Source organism: Notolepis coatsorum, assembly GCF_963971535.1.
Source record: "Notolepis coatsorum genome assembly, chromosome: 3".
Taxonomy (NCBI): domain Eukaryota; kingdom Metazoa; phylum Chordata; class Actinopteri; order Aulopiformes; family Paralepididae; genus Notolepis; species Notolepis coatsorum.
In genome coordinates, this window is record NC_140167.1 from 1,793,707 (window position 1) to 1,814,763 (window position 21,057).

General features: G+C 46.2%; 1 pseudogene across 1 annotated transcript in view; it reads right to left on the reverse strand.

Annotated features, from left to right (window-relative positions):
* LOC311225105 (dystrobrevin beta-like) overlaps positions 1-21,057 on the reverse strand; it is a 107,375-nt pseudogene that overhangs the window by 82,802 nt on the left and 3,516 nt on the right. The window contains exon 4 of the transcript in view: positions 5,638-5,723. The product of the transcript in view is annotated as a dystrobrevin beta-like (transcript). The remainder of the gene's footprint in view (positions 1-5,637; positions 5,724-21,057) is intronic.

Genomic DNA, 21,057 nt, shown 5'->3' on the forward strand with positions numbered 1-21,057 from the left:
ACACACAGTGCACTCCTACACACACAGTGCACTCCTACACACACAGTACACTCCTACACACACAGTACACTCCTACACACACTGTACACTCCTACACACACTGTACACTCCTACACACACAGTACACTCCTACACACACAGTACACTGCACTCCTACACACACAGTACACTCCTACACACACAGTACACTCCTACACACACTGTACACTCCTACACACACAGTACACTCCTACACACACAGTACACTCCTACACACACAGTACACTGCACTCCTACACACACAGTACACTCCTACACACACAGTACACTCCTACACACACACAGTACACTCCTACACACACAGTACACTCCTACACACACACTGTACACTCCTACACACACACAGTACACTCCTACACACACAGTACACTCCTACACACACAGTACACTCCTACACACACAGTACACTCCTACACACACAGTACACTCCTACACACACAGTACACTCCTACACACACAGTACACTCCTACACACACAGTACACTCCTACACACACAGTACACTCCTACACACACTGTACACTCCTACACACACTGTACACTCCTACACACACAGTGCACTCCTACACACACAGTGCACTCCTACACACACAGTACACTCCTACACACACAGTACACTCCTACACACACAGTACACTCCTACACACACAGTGCACTCCTACACACACAGTACACTCCTACACACACAGTGCACTCCTACACACACAGTGCACTCCTACACACACAGTACACTGCACTCCTACACACACAGTACACTCCTACACACACTGTACACTCCTACACACACAGTACACTCCTACACACACAGTGCACTCCTACACACACAGTACACTCCTACACACACAGTGCACTCCTACACACACAGTGCACTCCTACACACACAGTACACTGCACTCCTACACACACAGTACACTCCTACACACACAGTACACTGCACTCCTACACACACAGTGCACTCCTACACACACAGTGCACTCCTACACACACAGTGCACTCCTACACACACAGTGCACTCCTACACACAGTGCACTCCTACACACACAGTGCACTCCTACACACACAGTACACTCCTACACACACAGTACACTCCTACACACAGTACACTCCTACACACACAGTACACTCCTACACACACAGTACACTCCTACACACACAGTACACTCCTACACACACAGTGCACTCCTACACACACAGTGCACTCCTACACACACAGTACACTCCTACACACAGTACACTGCACTCCTACACACACAGTACACTCCTACACACACAGTACACTCCTACACACACAGTACACTCCTACACACACAGTACACTCCTACACACACAGTACACTCCTACACACACAGTGCACTCCTACACACACAGTGCACTCCTACACACACTGGACCGCATAGCAGCTTTTATCCAATGCGCTTTACAACTTGTGCCTCGCATTCACCCGTTCACTCACACACTCACTCACTCACACACTCACTCACTCACACACTCACTCACTCACACACTCACTCACTCACACACTCACTCACTCACTCACACACTCACTCACTCACTCACACACTCACTCACTCACTCACACACTCACTCACTCACTCACTCACTCACTCACACGCTCACACACTCACACACTCACACACTCACACACTCACTCACTCACTCACTCACTCACACACTCACTCACTCACACGCTCACACACTCACTCACACACTCACACACTCACTCACTCACACGCTCACACACTCACACACTCACACACTCACTCACACACTCACTCACACGCTCACACACTCACACACTCACTCACTCACACACTCACACGCTCACACGCTCACACACTCACACACTCACTCACTCACACACTCACACACTCACACACTCACTCACTCACACACTCACTCACACACTCACTCACTCACTCACTCACTCACACACTCACTCACACACTCACTCACTCACTCACACACTCACTCACACACTCACTCACACACTCACACACTCACTCACACACTCACACACTCACTCACTCACTCACTCACTCACTCACTCACTCACACACTCACTCACTCACACACTCACTCACACACTCACACGCTCACACACTCACTCACTCACACACTCACACACTCACACACTCACACACTCACTCACTCACACACTCACTCACTCACTCACTCACTCACTCACTCACTCACTCACTCACTCACTCACTCACTCACTCACTCACTCACTCACTCACTCACTCACTCACACACTCACACACTCACTCACACGCTCACTCACACACTCACACACTCACTCACTCACACACTCACACACTCACACGCTCACACACTCACACACTCACTCACTCACACACTCACACACTCACTCACTCACACACTCACTCACACACTCACTCACTCACTCACTCACTCACTCACTCACTCACACACTCACTCACACACTCACTCACTCACTCACACACTCACTCACACACTCACACACTCACTCACACACTCACACACTCACTCACTCACTCACTCACTCACTCACACACTCACACACTCACTCACTCACTCACACACTCACTCACACACTCACACGCTCACACACTCACTCACTCACACACTCACACACTCACACACTCACACACTCACTCACTCACTCACTCACTCACTCACTCACTCACTCACTCACTCACTCACTCACTCACTCACTCACTCACTCACTCACTCACTCACTCACTCACTCACTCACTCACTCACTCACTCACTCACTCACTCACTCACTCACTCACTCACTCACTCACTCACTCACTCACTCACTCACTCACTCACTCACACACTCACACACTCACACACTCACTCACTCACTCACTCACTCACTCACTCACTCACTCACTCACTCACTCACTCACTCACTCACTCACTCACTCACTCACTCACTCACTCACTCACTCACTCACTCACTCACTCACTCACTCACTCACTCACTCACTCACTCACTCACTCACTCACTCACTCACTCACTCACTCACTCACTCACTCACTCACTCACTCACTCACTCACTCACTCACTCACTCACTCACTCACTCACTCACTCACTCACACACTCACACACTCACTCACTCACTCACTCACTCACTCACTCACTCACTCACTCACTCACTCACTCACTCACTCACTCACTCACTCACTCACTCACTCACACACTCACTCACTCACTCACTCACTCACTCACTCACTCACTCACTCACTCACTCACTCACACACTCACTCACACACTCACTCACTCACTCACTCACTCACTCACTCACTCACTCACTCACTCACTCACTCACTCACTCACTCACTCACTCACTCACTCACTCACTCACACACTCACTCACTCACTCACTCACTCACTCACTCACTCACTCACTCACTCACTCACTCACTCACTCACTCACTCACTCACTCACACACTCACACACCGACAGTGGTGACAACCTGCTCATCGGGAGCAGTTAGGAGTTTAAGTGTCTTGCTCAAGGAGGAGCTGGAATCGAACCGGGAACGTTCAGATTACCAGACGACCGCTCTACCTCCTGAGCCACTGCCACACCCTGTCAGACGCCCTACCCACAACCGTGAAGGAATGTGAATCCCTACCCACCTTCAAAACCGCTCTCAGGGCTCGTGTCCACAGCCAGCTTGTTATGAGTTGTCAGCTCCTTTCTGTCATTCATTTCTGTGCTAAAGACGCGACAGGTGCGACAGACGCACTCCTTTTCCCAGCGCCGCGCCGCGCCTCGCGTTTTAGCGCTCTCTGGAGTCTCGGCGGCTAGCGTTTTTGGGCGGAGCGCTCCCAGTGCATAAAGTTGAAAATAGTTAAACTTTTTGAGAGGAGCGCCGCTCATCAAGGTCACTTTTTTCGACCGACCAATCAAATCAAGCAAGTCTGCATCTGCATGAGACATAATTTGCATAATTTGGGCACAGCTGTGGAGAGAGGGGGGACTGGCATGGGTCCAACGAGCATAATAAACGATATCTTCAGGTGAGAGGTCAAGAGGTCAAGAGGCCGACCGCTCTATGGGTTCAATTCCAGCAGCTTGACCTAATGACCTATGGGTGCATGTCACCCCCCCTCCCCCTGTCATTCCTCACTACACTGTCAAACAAAATAGAAATGACAGAAATCTAAAAGAAAAGGGATCACATTCCATCACTGTGTAACTGTGGCCTAATAGGGAGGTGTAGTGGTTACTTCCTGGTCTATAGGGAGGTGTAGTGGTTACTTCCTGGTCTATAGGGAGGTGTAGTGGTTACTTCCTGGTCTATAGGGAGGTGTAGTGGTTACTTCCTGGTCTATAGGGAGGTGTAGTGGTTACTTCCTGGTCTATAGGGAGGTGTCGTGGTTACATCCTGGTCTATAGGGAGGTGTAGTGGTTACTTCCTGGTCTATAGGGAGGTGTCGTGGTTACTTCCTGGTCTATAGGGAGGTGTAGTGGTTACTTCCTGGTCTATAGGGAGGTGTAGTGGTTACTTCCTGGTCTATAGGGAGGTGTAGTGGTTACTTCCTGGTCTATAGGGAGGTGTCGTGGTTACTTCCTGGTCTATAGGGAGGTGTAGTGGTTACGTCATTGCTGTTTCCGGCCGGTCCACCTCGCAAAATTGCAACGTATTTCCCCCATTGCTACTTTTCTAAAATCGTCTCGTTATAATAAAGCATGAACATTCGCACGGTGTACCTTTCTGTGCGTATTCATCCACAATCTATAGCTCAACATGAAAATATTCGCAATTAATCATAAAAGAAAACCGCCTACATTTTATTTCAACCAAAAATGCGTAAACAATAATGTTGGTGATAGAAGGGAACTAATTTTGTGCAAAAATAGAAAGCCTTCCAATGTTCATGAGGCAGAATTGTTACAATAGCCGATAATCCATTTTCCCAATGATAAATCCCTATACGGGTGGAACAACCAGTGACGTCAGACTACACCTCCCTGTGGTCAAACTAAAGATGACACAGCAGCTGATGACCTACAGCAGTTCAGAAGGTACACCAGTAGAGAAGATGTTTCTGAATGATGGTCTACGAGGTGATTTAAAGAGTTACTTACATCTAGTCTACCAGGTGATTTAAAGAGTTACTTACATCTAGTCTACCAGGTGATTTAAAGAGTTACTTACATCTAGTCTACCAGGTGATTTAAAGAGTTACTTACATCTAGTCTACCAGGTGATTTAAAGAGTTACTTACATCTAGTCTACCAGGTGATTTAAAGAGTTACTTACATCTAGTCTACCAGGTGATTTAAAGAGTTACTTACATCTAGTCTACCAGGTGATTTAAAGAGTTACTTACATCTAGTCTACCAGGTGATTTAAAGAGTTACTTACATCTAGTCTACCAGGTGATTTAAAGAGTTACTTACATCTAGTCTACCAGGTGATTTAAAGAGTTACTTACATCTAGTCTACCAGGTGATTTAAAGAGTTACTTACATCTAGTCTACCAGGTGATTTAAAGAGTTACTTACTGAATGATGGTCTAGTCTACCAGGTGATTTAAAGAGTTACTTACTGAATGATCTCTAGTCTACAAGGAGGATTTAAAGAGTTACTCACAGCGTAGTTTGTCCACAATCTTGCCGCCACACATCGTTGCCAGCATGGCTTTCATTGAGAAGACGGTGAGTTTCCCGTGGCCTTCACTGCAGTCACAATAAAAGAAAAGGTACATCCATCGTCATTAAAGGAACACGCCGACGCTACAGGAGATGTGCTCAGCGTCTTCTCCAGAGTCAGACGAGAAGATAGACACCAGTCTCCTCTCTGTGCGTTCAGTAGAACTTGACAGTCTGTCTCAAATAGCCATAAACTTTACACTACAAAAACAAACTGGATATTTGGATAGAGTTTGTGTGATTTTTGGCTCATGGTGAAAATGCTGAGTGGCTAGTGACTTTGGAAAACCACTAGCCACAGTGGCTAGTGAGCCAAAATGTTAATGTCAAGCCCTGCCTGTATCTGATTTAGGACCACATATGAAAGTGGCCCGAATCAGAATTGAAAAGATCAGATTCCATATAATTTGTTTCTGTTCACACTGTCATGAAAAAAAAAAAAGATCTGAGTCACATATGAGCAAAGAAATCAGATTTGGGCCACTCTCGTCTGCAGTGTGAACGTAGCCTAGAGCTAGCCTGAGGCTATGTTTACACTTTGTGTGAATGTGAATCTTAAGCCCTATTCGCATGGGACTAGTTTTTCGTGAGGACCCATGGTGGTCGAAAATTACTTCCCCACAACCTCTGGGATTTCCAGATGCACATTCTAAACTGGATACGTGTTTATCGAGATTGAACTTGACACGCCCATGGTTTTAAGATAAGATAAGATATTCCTTTATTGATCCCCTTGGGGAAATTCAGGCATCATAGCAGCATGGGGGAGGGGGAGGGGGGGGGGGGGTACAGGTAATAAAAACAAGCAGTGTAAACAATATAACAAGTCAATATAATTGACTATCTAACTAACTGAAATATACAGTTATCACAGTATCACATAAGGTGCAGTATGCATAAGGTAGTGCTATTGTCCTTTTTAGGTTCCTAGTAGTTGGATGTCTGGCAGCAGTCCCTGCCCGCTGTTGTGGAGCCTGATGGCAGCAGTCCCTGCCCGCTGTTGTGGAGCCTGATGGCAGCAGTCCCTGCCCACTGTTGTGGAGCCTGATGCTCCCTGCCCGCTGTTGTGGAGCCTGATGGCAGCAGTCCCTGCCCACTGTTGTGGAGCCTGATGGCAGCAGTCCCTGCCCGCTGTTGTGGAGCCTGATGGCAGCAGTCCCTGCCCGCTGTTGTGGAGCCTGATGGCAGCAGTCCCTGCCCGCTGTTGTGGAGCCTGATGGCAGCAGTCCCTGCCCACTGTTGTGGAGCCTGATGGCAGCGCTCCCTGCCCACTGTTGTGGAGCCTGATGGCAGCGCTCCCTGCCCACTGTTGTGGAGCCTGATGGCAGCAGGTATGAAGGACTGTCCGAGGCGGTTAGTTGAGTGTCGGGGGGGTATGAGTCTGTGACTGAACGTGCTTCTCATCTTGACTAGCTAGTCGTGGGCGAGTCATAGACAAAGCGCTTTACAATTTGTTCCTCACATTCACCCACTCACTCACACATTCACACACCGACGGCAGAGGCGACCAGGCAAGGTGTCAACCTGCTCATCGGGAGCAATTAGGGGTTAAGTGTCTTGCTCAAGGACACATCGACACGCTGCCTGGGAGGATGACCTGAACATATGTGCATCTACTTTGGATTGGATGGAAATAATGTTGTCTTTTTCAAGGAGGAACTCTAGGCCTATCGATCTCCACACTGTGGTGAAGGAGATTGATTGGGCGTTTGAAAATGCATTTAAAACCTTCCTGTATTGATTTTACTATGACCAAAATGCACACGGGACTAGAGTTTTACCCAGGGACCTCTAGTGATTCATAATCACATGACTAGTATGACCCCAGAGACTCATCTGTAATAAGGTCGTCTGTGATCTTTATCCCGGGGAGAATCTGCCACGTCCGTCATTTGTAAAAAGGTTTAAAATCCCAGCGCAAATCACCTGCCATATTTCAGCGAACACAGAGGTCATCTGATAATAATATCAATCCCGAGCGAATCGCCATGCCGGTAATTTGGGGTCGTAATTGGTTTTCGGTCGTGGTTAAAAAATCAATACAGGAGGCTTCTTAAAATCACATTTCCAGCGCAAACGCCGAATCAATCTGCCTCACTGCGGCGGTGGAGGAGATCAATAGGCCGACTGTACAGTCGCTTCTCCAGAAATACATCTCTATTCGAGGTAGCTGCAACGTACTGTAACTGTTATCCACTTCATTGTTTCCCCCCCCGCTGTATTGGCATAGATTTGATTCATCGTTGAAGTAGTTACTCCGGATGATTCCATCGTTGCATCAGGCGATATGCATTTGGTGTCATAAAGTAGTTTGAGATGCCATTTGGAACAATAATGATCAACGCACCCCCCCCCCCCCCCCCCCCCCGACAGGGGTTCAATCTCAGGACACCTCGGTATAAACGTATCCCGAATGTGCACCTCAGGTCCAGAGGACCGAGCTCCGGACCTGGGGTGACCGCACCCTCCCCCTCCACATCCGTCAATCAACCACCCTCCCTCTGGAACACCCTCCCCCTCCACATCCGTCAATCAACCACCCTCCCTCTGGAACATCCTCCCCCTCCACATCCGTCAATCAACCACCCTCCCTCTGGAACACCCTCCCCCTCCACATCCGTCAATCAACCACCCTCCTTCAAACTGGCCCTCAAGACCCGCCTCTTCAATCTTGCGTTCACCTGATAATCATACTCCCTCCATCTCAAGACTCAAGCCTTACATTTATTTATATTTATGTATATTACATACAGGTATGTAGTTACATATGTATTCATTAAATTATTTTATTGTGTGTGTGTGTGTGTGTGTGTGTGTGTGTGTGTGTGTGTGTGTGTGTGTGTGTGTGTGTGTGTGTGTGTGTGTGTGTGTGTGTGTGTGTGTGTGTGTGTGTGTGTGTGTGTGTGTGTGTGTGTGTGTAAAGCGACTTTGGGTACTCAGAAAAGCGCTATATAAATCGAATGTATTATTATTATTATCATCATCCAGAAATCACAAAGGTCTGGGGGGTCATTTTCTATGACAATGGGTCTCCATGTAATACTGGTCTCATGCCAATAAGGCTTTAGTTGATTGATTCAGACAAAACAAACCACCAGTAGGTATTTGCGACGTAGGGAAACACCCCCAGTGTTCATTACCAGCGCGCCTCGCCGTCTGCAGTGCGATGATACGTCCCACAGTGATGCTCTGAAGATGTCTGTCGAGGACCAACTCTCTGAGACAGTTGTGTGAAGGACCTCTAGGGACAAGCCTCAAGGATATAGGATTTTATATTTATATTTATGCGCCTCCTTTCATTTCAATTACTCAAGGAACCTTACACTTTCATAAACACTTTCTGTAGATACTATATCTATATCTGTACATATCCCTTACCTACACTTACTAGTTACACTGCTGGCCAGTATGACTTACTTACTACCATAGTGTCTTTATACCTGTATCACTGTACATATTAATACTACAACTCTGATTAGCACTATTACTCAGTAGTACTCATTTATATATTTTATACCCAGTTTAATCACCTGTACATTGCATATTACTACTTTACTGTTACATTTGCATTCTGGTTGGATGCCAAACTTCTTTTTGTTGTATTGTACTTACAATAATCTAGTCTAATCTAATCATAAAAAAAATCCCTTAAAGTATTGTATAATTATTACATTATTAATAATCATATCTTCTCAGAAATTACATAATGACTTATCCCCTTAAGCCCCGATCGGTACCGGGCCGAGATTTATTTCATGTCATAAATAGATCAATACAAGTGCGTATTAATTAATGTTGCGTCAAATGTAGCCAAGAGTGAAGACCCTAACCCTGTCAAAACAGCAGTCAAAGTGTATAATTTCAGCACTACGTTTGTTTACCAATGATTTAAGTGTTATTAGCTAAATATGAGCTTATAGATATTTCTGTACATTGCATCGGAAACCGGATGATTTAGACGTGAGGAAATGACGGCGTCATGAAATCGTTGTAGTTCTAAGAAAAAGGAGACCCGTATTTCAAATTGCATGTGTCCGGATGGCAAAATTCAGTACTGTATCTACAAAACCCCTGTAAATCATCTGCCCTTTATTAATTTGCTTAGATTGTTTGTACACTTGATCTCAAGAAGGTGCTGAATGAACTCGTCTGGTCAATGTTAGCATGGTGTTATTCACCGTCAAAGATGGAAAGAAAAAAAGAAAAAAATAATAATAATTTATATTCTCCTTTGGTTCATTACAATTTACTCAAGCATAGTCATCATCATCAGGTGGCTTCTTCGTTCCGAAGATCGCCTATCACTCTCCAACCCATTCTGTCCCCACTTCTTCTCTCCAACTCCGTGACTCCGCCTCTCACTCCGCTCCAATCACAGACGTCGTCTAACCAGCCTCTTCTTGGTCTTCCACTTCCTCTCTTTCCATCCACCTTCCCCATCACCACCTTCTTGAACATCTCCCCGCTGGATCCTCTCAGAACATGGCCGCACAACTCCATCTTTCTCTTTTTCAACCTCTCCAGCAGCTGTCCTCCTTGCATACCCGCTCTTCTCAGTACCTCCTCATTCTTGATCTTATCCTTCCATGTTATCTTCAGCATCTTCCTCAGCGTCCACATTTCAAAAGAGTCTATCATCCTCTTTGCCTCTTCATTCAGCGTCCATGCTTCTGCTCCGTATGAAAAGACTGACATAACATACGTTTCCAAAATCCTGGTCTTCGTTTTCCAACTTATGTTTCGTCTCAATAATTCTTTATGGTTCCAGAATGCGCCCTTTGCAATTCCGGTTCTTCTCTTAATGTCCATGTTAGCTCTTCCACCTTCACTGATCCAGCTTCCAAGGTACATGTACTCCTTCACTTGTTCAAGTTTTTCTCCATCCACCTGTATTTTACAAACAGTTCCTGGTGTTTTTTCAATGATCATTACTTTAGTTTTATTTGTGTTTAGCGGCATTCCATCGTTTTTGCATTCGACATTCAGCTTATTCATCATGTCCTGTAGATCTTCTTGACAGTTACAGACTATAGCAGTGTCATCCGCGTATCTTATGTTGGTGATGTTCTCTTCGCCAAGTTTTACTCCTTTCCCTCCTCTCAGACCTTTTTCCATCAGTGATTCACTGTACATATTAAAGAGTACAGGGGACAAGATGCATCCTCGTCTTACACCCTTCTCCACCGGGAAGTCTCTTGATTTCTCCTTTCCTATTCTAACCTTAGCCTTCTGCCTCCAGTATAAGTTGGCAATTATTCTTCGGTCAGAAACTGGTATTTTGAATTCTTCCATTGTTCTCATCAATGTTGTATGTTCAACTCTGTCGAAGGCCTTCGTGAAATCGATGAAGCAAATATACAGCTTCTTCTGTTGGTCTATCGATTTTTCACCAATGATTCTGAGTTGGCAGATTGCATCTCTTGTTCCTTTTCTTTTGTGGAAACCCATTTGGCTATCGGAGAGCTGATCAATTATGGGCTCTATTCTGTTCTTGATGATTTTCAGGAGTACTTTTGATGCATGAGATATCAAACTGATAGTCCTGTAATTGTTGCATTCTGTGGCTCTTCTGGTCTTTGGGATCGGAATGAACATTGATTTTAGGAAATCATTTGGAATATTTCCTGAGTTATAGATGTTGTTTATCAGTTTCACAAGGAGCTCGATGCATCGGTCACCAGAGTTCTTAATCAGTTCAGCAGGGATCTCATCTTCGCCAGGTGATCTGTCCGTGGCCAGTGACTTCACAGCCTCTTCAACTTCTTTTTTCGTGATCTGGACTTTTTCTATCTCTTCTAGACTAATTCCTGTGTCTGATGTTCTGTTCTGGTCTTTGTATAGTGTTTCCACTATATAGTGTTCTGCCCATCTATTGATTATTTCCTTCTCGTCAAGGAGCAATTTGTTAGTTGTTGGATCTTGTTGTACATGAGAGGGTTGTGCTTATTGTCTAGATCTTCAATTTCCTTGCATTTTTCTTTGTAATACTTCTCTTTTGCATCTCTACACATCTTCTGCACTTTTCGTTTTGCTCTGTTGTATTCAGTTTTTCTGTCCGCATTCTTCATGTCTGCTCTCTTTTTCATCTCATCCACAATGTCTTTCGTCATCCACTCTTGTTTCTCAACTCTTTCTGGTTTACCACAGATCATGTCTGCAACACTTCCAAGTTTTTCTTTCAGTTTTGTCCATAGTTCTTGTGGATCTTCAATATCTGCTAACTCTCTATTTTCTATTTTCTTTTATTTTAGTAGATTATAGTAACAGACACAATATTTCTGACACTGGGAATACATTCCCAGAGGTCCATAGATGTCCCTAGATACTAAGAACATGCAAATGGACCTTGTAGAAGTTGAGCAATCTTCCATTTGTGTACTTTTAGGTGAATTTTCAGAAAATATGGCTAGGGCTTAAGAGGTTAAAGGGGCATTTTTGCATCATATTCAAACTCATTTACTCTCAATAACTTGTCAAACTAAATGAATGTGTGCAAAACTGTGGAGAGTTTTTGGATGCGTGTGAGATTATGTGCACAATAAATCAGCTTTTTGGGGGTGAAGTGCCCCTTGAACTCATTCACGGCCAAAATCAGAGTATAGTCGGGTTTTCGATCGTTTTCATAGTTTTTTCTTTTATTCGATTTTAATATCCTATACACTCTCACGGACCTCGGTGTTACCATTGGAACTCATTATGAGACCCCGAGAGTGCAATACTGGCCGAATCCTGCTAGGTGGCAGTATCGCCTACCCTTTGAAACCTTATTTCACACTGTGTGTTACATTGTATATGGTCCGGGCGGAGAATTTAGACCAAGCCAAGTCGCTTCATCCGAGCACTTTGGAACGCATTCAGCACCAGATCATGTCAGGTACCCGATGGACGATGGATCAATACTGGAAATCGCGATCAGACAATTGGAATATTCTTTTTGGGATACCTCCTAGTAAAGGTAAGGACTATATGACATCAATCCTACTTTGATCCAACAATGATTTCACATCGATCGCAATGATCATATGTCACGTACTCCAAAACGTATGCCGTTGCTGACGATCAGAGCATCAAAAAACGACCCCCCCCCCCCCTTTGATGCATTCATGATGAAACATAATACCTATTATATACCTTTGATTTGGAAATAGTAAGGCGAGCAACGCAAACGCCTTTAGCAAAATTCACATAGCGCTCCATAACGCAGCTTCCAGGAATTAGCCCGGATCACTCTGAAACTATACAATATTCACCACGGGAGAGTCACGAGAGATAGTGACTGTCAAATGACCCATAGTATTGTCTCCATAGCTATAATATAGAATATAGATATAGGGGCGGCTAAGTGGCGCAGTGGGCAAGGCGCTCGCCACTAACGCAGGAGATGCTGGGTTCGAGCCCAGCTCTCGGCGTTGCTTCCGGCTTGGCTGGTCGTTCATACTAATACAATTGGCAGTATTAGGGGGTGGGAAAGCCGGTGGGTGGGGATCGGACGTTGTGGACAGCGACTCCTACAGGTCGGTTGGTGTGCCTGCACAGCAGAATCAGGAAGTATCGGGGGCAGTGTGAGCATACTCCTCGCCACTGAGAGATCGCGCTGTACAGGTGAAAAGATGCGACGGCTGCCTCCTCGTCCACATTGCAGCCGACCAGTGGGAGGCATGGTCTAGCAACGTTCGAGACAGGGGAGGGGAGAATTGGATAATACGAAATTGGGAAGCCGAACCGAGACCTACGTTTTCAGGCGGACCAGAGTTCGCCTGTTTGGTCCGCAAACCGAGTTCGACACGCATTCACACAAACCCCGAAAAACCGAATTCTGGTCCGAAAGTCCGGACCAAACAGCCCCTGTGTGAAAGCGACCTTAAAGGTGCTCTAAGTCTAAAGTGATGTATTTCTGTATAAATAAGTGCTAAATAGCTCTAGATCCTTTTATGAAAGATGCTATACAAATAAGGTTTATCGTTATTATTACTGACTTGGTCAAATTCTGATCTGCGGTGAGAGTCTCTTCTTTTACTCATTTGTTAATTAACGCTAGACATGAATTGGGCTCGTTAATGTCTAGCGAGAGGCAGAGAAACGTCTCTCTCTCCTGACAGCGGTCAAACTCAAAACCGTGAGATCTGCTCCGGGTCCGAAGATACATCATCAGGCTTTGAGATGAACACTGACCTCCGGCTAAAACTGGCTTAAGATATACTTTGGCAGGAAGCCATCCTGTGCTAAATCTAAAATCTACTTTGGCTGCAAATAAAATACAGTTTTACTGGTAGAATTATGAACTCCCCTTGCCCTCACCTCTATAGTCGTCGACATCTATATTATCTATATATAAATCTCTAGATTCACGTCCTGTACATTATCACTCTCACCATACATCACATTTAATGCTCTGCACTGACTGACAAAGGCTATGTTCACACTGCAGACAGGAGTGGCCCCACCACGTCTGATTTCTCCACGTCGTATGCGACTCAGATCAGATTCCTTTCACTCACTACAGTGTGAGCAGCACAAATCACATGGAACCTGATCTTTTAAATCATGATTTGGGCCCCTTCCATATTCATGTGGTCCTGAATCAGATGCAGGTCTGACCTTTTGCAATCTGACTTCAAGTCTGAACGGTCGTGCGACTTTCATGCGACTTTTACATCACTCTCTAGACTGACATTTGTCGGAGGTTTTGACGTTCATATTCTTTATTGTTCGTTTTACGCACACGGGTCAGTTCAGCAGCAGTGACCGGTTCACACTGGAATCTGATATCGGCCACATTTGAAAAATTATGTGAATAGCCAAACAAAAAAATTATCTGATCTGAGCAATAAATCAGAGGCTTGCAGTGTGAACGCAGCCTAGATGTCCTTTACTGTGAACTTGGCAGACTCGGATCTTAAAAAATAATTAAAATGTTTAGGGCATTTCTGCTTAATTTGACAGTACAGTGAGTGACAGGAGATCAGGGATAGAGAGAAGGGGGATGACCTGCAAGAAAGGTCTCAGGCCCGGATTCAAACCCAGGACGTTGCGAACACTGTGGGGGCGTGATGCGCAGATTGATGAACCTAGATCTCTGGACCATCCAGAGAGACTCCGTGGGCAATATGCGCATGCGGAGTTCGGGAGCAGGTGCGGAAAAGTGACTATAGCTCGGCAGAGAAAGTGCCGATCGACTTGGGGTTGGTCTCTCCGTGTTCAGGAGCCTCAGACGTATAAAGGTCTATTGGATCATGTCTCCTGCACCCCCACAGCCGTAGCTACAACCACTTAATGTCAAGGCTCTCATCCACATTCATTCATTTTCTCCCCCCGCTCTCTCTCCCATGAGCTCAATGTAACGCGGAAGTGCAGCGGTGTATAAATCAGAACGGAACGCTACAGGCGTGCGGTGTGAGCGTGGCCGAGCGTGCGGTGTGAGCGTGCAGGCCGAGCGTGCAGGCCGAGCGTGCGGTGTGAGCGTGCAGGCCGAGCGTGCAGGCCGAGCGTGCGGTGTGAGCGTGCAGGCCGAGCGTGCGGTGTGAGCGTGCAGGCCGAGCGTGCGGTGTGAGCGTGGCCGAGCGTGCGGTGTGAGCGTGCAGGCCGAGCGTGCGGTGTGAGCGTGCAGGCCGAGCGTGCGGTGTGAGCGTGCAGGCCGAGCGTGCGGTGTGAGCGTGCAGGCCGAGCGTGCGGTGTGAGCGTGCAGGCCGAGCGTGCGGTGTGAGCGTGCAGGCCGAGCGTGCGGTGTGAGCGTGCAGGCCGAGCGTGCGGTGTGAGCGTGGCCGAGCGTGCGGTGTGAGCGTGCAGGCCGAGCGTGCGGTGTGAGCGTGCAGGCCGAGCGTGCGGTGTGAGCGTGCAGGCCGAGCGTGCGGTGTGAGCGTGCAGGCCGAGCGTGCGGTGTGAGCGTGCAGGCCGAGCGTGCGGTGTGAGCGTGCAGGCCGAGCGTGCGGTGTGAGCGTGCAGGCCGAGCGTGCGGTGAGAGCGTGCAGGCCGAGCGTGCGGGCAGACCTGCCTTGTATGCCGTGACAAATAAAACTCTTGACTTGACTTGAGGTGTGAACGGCAGACCTGTCGTAGGGTTAGGGTTAGATGTAGGGATGTCCGATATCGGCCTACCGATATTATCGGCCGATATTGGCATTGAAATGTAATATCGGAAATGATCGGTATCGGTAAAAAGAAAAAAATAATAATAATGTACATTTATTTAACCTTTATTTACCCAGGCAAGCAAGTAAGAACAAATTATTATTTTATTTATTGTGAAAAGTATGCATAATGTTGTGTTAATTCCACGACAAGATATATGTAATGTTAATTACCTGAAATTATAAAAAATTATTGGGGGGGAAACCCCGCATATATATCGGTATCGGTTGATATCGGTATCGGAAATCAAGAGTTGGACAATATCGGTATATCGGATATCGGTAAAAAAGCCAATATGGAACATCCCTAGTTAGGTGTGAACGGCAGACGTGTTGTAGGGTCAGGGCTAGGTGTGAACAGAGGGGAATTGAATTTAAAACAACCTATTGTACTACTCTCAAAAACAAGTGCATTTCAGTTTGTGGGGTATCCATTTGGAATGGCCTTGATGTATAAAAACAAGTACTATTGAAATGTTTAAATGCAGATATAAACAGGAATTCTTGGACAACTATAAGTTAGAGGAGCTTGAAAATAACGTGAACTAGTATTTTTGTAATTATTTATTTATCTTTTGCTGTAGTGGATAGGTATATTATTTTTGATATTGACAGATAACTTATTACATATTAATATGATATTGTAAGGAAGGGGCAGGACCAGATAAGCTTTGCTTCTTTCTGTCCCTTCTCTTGAGCTATGTTGACAATTGCTTCCATGTCTAGGAAGATATATTTTATTTTATTTTTATTTAGTTTTTTTATTTAATTTTTATTTAGTTTTTGTAATTTTTTGTTATTTCAAGTTTGTGTGTTTATTAGGGATGTTCGATATTGGCTTTTTTACCGATATACCGATATTGTCCAACTCTTAATTTCCGATACCGATATCAACCGATACCGATATATGCGGGGTTTCCCCCCAAAAAACACAATATTATCCATACCGTACTTTTCACAATAAATAAAATAAGAATTTGTTCTTACTTGCTTGCCTGGGTAAATAAAGGTTAAATAAATGTACAAAAAGATATATATATATATTATTTTTTTTAAACCGATAATTTTCGATATTACATTTGAATGCCAATGTGGGACATCCCTGGTGTTTATGGTTGTTCGAGATGAATAAAGATCACATCAAACATCAGACCTGTCGTAGGGTCAGGGTTAGGTGTTAGATCAGACCTGTCATAGGGTCAGGGTTAGGTGTTAGATCAGACCTGTCGTAGGGTCAGGGTTAGGTGTTAGATCAGACCTGTCATAGGGTCAGGGTTAGGTGTTAGATCAGACCTGTCGTAGGGTCAGGGTTAGGTGTTAGATCAGACCTGTCATAGGGTCAGGGTTAGGTGTTAGATCAGACCTGTCGTAGGGTCAGGGTTAGGTGTTAGATCAGACCTGTCGTAGGGTCAGGGTTAGGTGTTAGATGATGATGATGGCGCCGCCCCGTTCGGCTGCCTCTCTGTTCGCTCCGTCGAGACTGTGTTTACTTTTGTTAATATTTATAGTTTTTAGAGTTTTGTGCGTACCAACTGTTGGTGCATTTAATGTATATGACCGTCAGTCACTCATAGACATTGGATTACGGGAAACTTACCAACTGGATTACTCGCTGGATCAGCTTTCCGAACCACATCAATGGCCTGAAGAAATCCTCCGGAGATTAGGACCAGACCCTTTGTTCCCAGAGCCCAGGAAAAGACGTAGAGGAAAGAGGGCTGGGATCCGAAACAGGCTGAGATCCAGACGACACCGTACACCACTTCCCAGTATATTGCTAGCCAATGTACAATCAATAGACAATAAACTGGATGACATCCGAGCAAGGATTCAATATCAAAGAGACGTTAGGGACTGCAATGTCCTTTGCTTCACCGAAACATGGCTAACACCGGAGGTTCCAGATCACGCGATTCAACCAGCGGATCACTTCTTTATCCATAGGAAGGATCGGACACAATCAGAGTCCGGTAAACAACGTGGAGGAGGTATTGCCTTCATGTTTAATAAAAATTGGAGTGATCCAACGAACGTGAAGGAATTATCCAACCACTGCTCCCCAGAACTGGAATATATAACCATCAAGTGTCGTCCTTTCTTCCTCCCGAGGGAGTTAACGGCGATCGTCCTGGTCGGAGTGTATATTCCACCGCAAGCCAACAACAACGCCGCGCTCTCCAGACTCCACGACGAGGTAAATAGTATACAAGCGACGAACGTTAACGCCGCCATTTTAGTACTGGGAGATTTCAATAGCGCCAATCTGAGAAAGGTATTGCCTGATTTCTATCAGCATGTGACTTGCAACACCAGAGGCGGTAACATCCTAGATCACTGTTACACGCAATTTAAAGGTGGCTACAAGGCTCATTCTGATAGTGGCTTTGGCAAGTCAGATCACGCATCCATTTTCCTTACACCAAAGTACAGACAAAGAATTAAAAGTACTCCCGTAGTCTCGCGAGAGGTGCAGAAATGGGATGCGACGTCAGAGGATACGATCCGGTCAGTGTTTCACAACACAGACTGGATTGTGTTCCGCGACACAGATAACATTAATGCCTACACGGAGACAGTGCTGGACTATGTCTGTACTAGGGTGAAAGAAACAATCCCCACTACCAAAATGAAAGTTTACCCAAATCAAAAACCCTGGGTAGACAAATCCGTCCGTGAAGCTCTGAGAGAGCGCACCAAAGCATACAATGACGGCCTAGTGGCAGGCAACATGAATGACCACAAGGTGGCGCGACACAACGTAAGGAGGACAGTGTCAGAGGCCAAACGGCGCTACAGGGATAAAATTGAACTCCAGTTTGAACAAGCTGACTCTAGAGCTATGTGGCAGGGGCTCAAAACGATGACAGACTACAAAGGCGCCTCCCTCAAACTGAACAGTGACATCTCCTTAGCAAACGACCTCAATACCTTCTATGCGAGGTTTGATGCTGGTAATAACAACACCAGCTCACAAGCCTCGGCAATGGGGGGGGGGGGTCGGCTGCTGATGGAGGCGCAGTGTTCAGGGTAACAGAGCATGAGGTGAGGCGGACCTTTAAAAAAGTGAATATCAGGAAGGCAGCAGGTCCGGACGGCATCCCCGGCCGCGTCCTAAAAGTCTGTGCCGACCAACTGGCCCCAGTATTCACTGACATATTTAACCTGTCCTTAGAACAGGCTGTCATCCCCACCTGCCTGAAGAAGTCCACTATTATCCCTGTACCCAAAAAATCCAAGCCTGCTTGCCTCAACGATTACCGCCCTGTAGCTCTCACCTCCATAGCCATGAAGTGCTTTGAGAAGCTAGTAAAGGGCTACATCTGCTCCTCCCTCCCCATCAACATGGACCCCCTGCAATTTGCATACCGCCCCAACAGGTCCACGGAGGACGCCATATCCCATGTGCTGCACACAGCAGCATCACACCTGGACAAGAGGCAGGGGAACTATGTGAGAATGCTATTCATCGACTACAGCTCGGCATTCAATACCATAGTCCCCTCCATACTCATAGCCAAGCTCAGGGACCTGGGCTTGGGCTATGACCTCTGCCAGTGGGTCTTGGACTTCCTGACTGGCAGACCCCAGGTGGTGAGAGCAGGCAACTGCACCTCCTCATCCATCACCCTCAACATAGGGGCCCCCCAGGGCTGTGTTCTGAGTCCCCTCCTCTACTCCCTGTACACACACGACTGTGTGGCTCAGCGGAGTAGCAATACAATCGTCAAATTTGCTGACGACACAGTGGTGGTGGGCCTGATCTCTGCCAACGACGAGAGGGCCTACCTGGAAGAGGTCAAGGTCCTGGCGGGATGGTGCCAGGAAAACAGCCTCTCCCTGAACGTCAGCAAAACAAAGGAGATGATTGTGGACTTCAGGAGGTCGGGGGTCAAGGACTACAGCCCCCTCAGCATCGACGGGGCACCGGTTGAGAGAGTCAACAGCTTCAAGTACCTCGGAGCCTACATATCCGAGGACTTGACATGGACCACACACATTAACAGTGTGGTGAAGAAGGCACGACAACGCCTCTACTTCCTCAGGCGCCTAAGGAAGTTCCAAGTCAGCCAGAAGATCCTTAAGAACTTCTACTCATGTACAATAGAGAGCATCTTGACCGGCAACATCACCTCCTGGTTTGGGAATAGCACTGCAAAAGACCAAAGCAGACTACAAAGAGTGACACGTTCAGCCGAACGCACAATTGGAGGGGGGCTCCCCACCCTCCAGAACATTTACTACAAGCGTTGCAAGGGGAAGGCTAAGAGAATTATTAAGGACTCGAGCCACCCGAACAACTGCCTCTTTGAACTGCTGCCGTCAGGCAAGCGATACAGGAGTCTCAAGGCGAGCACAGAAAGACTCAGAAGTAGCTTCTATCCCCAGGCCATCAGGCTGCTAAACGAACAATGAATGAACACTACACAACAACAACCACCAAACACACATAGCACACACATCCACACGCACACACTCACTTTAAACAAACACACTGTAGCACCCACTACACACACTTTATAGCACACACCCACTTTAAACAAACACACTGTAGCACCCACTCCCCACACTTTATATTTATGGATGAAGGATTGCACTACAACTCGTACACCTTACTGTAAATTGTACCTAAAATTGTACCTCATCCCATTTCTGCTTTGCACTAGATAGTACTGTACATTAGTACACTGCATAGTATTGTGTATTGTATATTATATGGTAACTCAGAACATTGTACATATGTCTATACCGAACACTGTGACCTCATTTTCTTCTTCTAAATTCATGCTATATTATGTTATTATGTTATTTGATACTATCTTGTCTAGCACAGTCTCTGGAGCGTAACAGTAAGAAGCATTTTGTATGAAAGTATTCTGTACTTCTGTATGACAACTATTAAAGAACTTGAACTTGAACTTGAACTTGATCAGACCTGTCGTAGGGTCAGGGTTAGGTGTTAGATCAGACCTGTCGTAGGGTTAGGTGTTAGATCAGACCTGTCGTAGGGTTAGGGTCAGACCTGTCGTAGGGTTAAGGCTAGGTGTGAACAGCAGACCTGTCGTAGGGTCAGGGTTAGGGTTAGATCAGACCTGTCGTAGGGTTAGGGTTAGGGTCAGGGTTAGATCAGACCTGTCGTAGGGTTAGGGTTAGGGTCAGGGTTAGATCAGACCTGTCGTAGGGTCAGGGTTAGGGTTAGATCAGACCTGTCGTAGGGTCAGGGTTAGATCAGACCT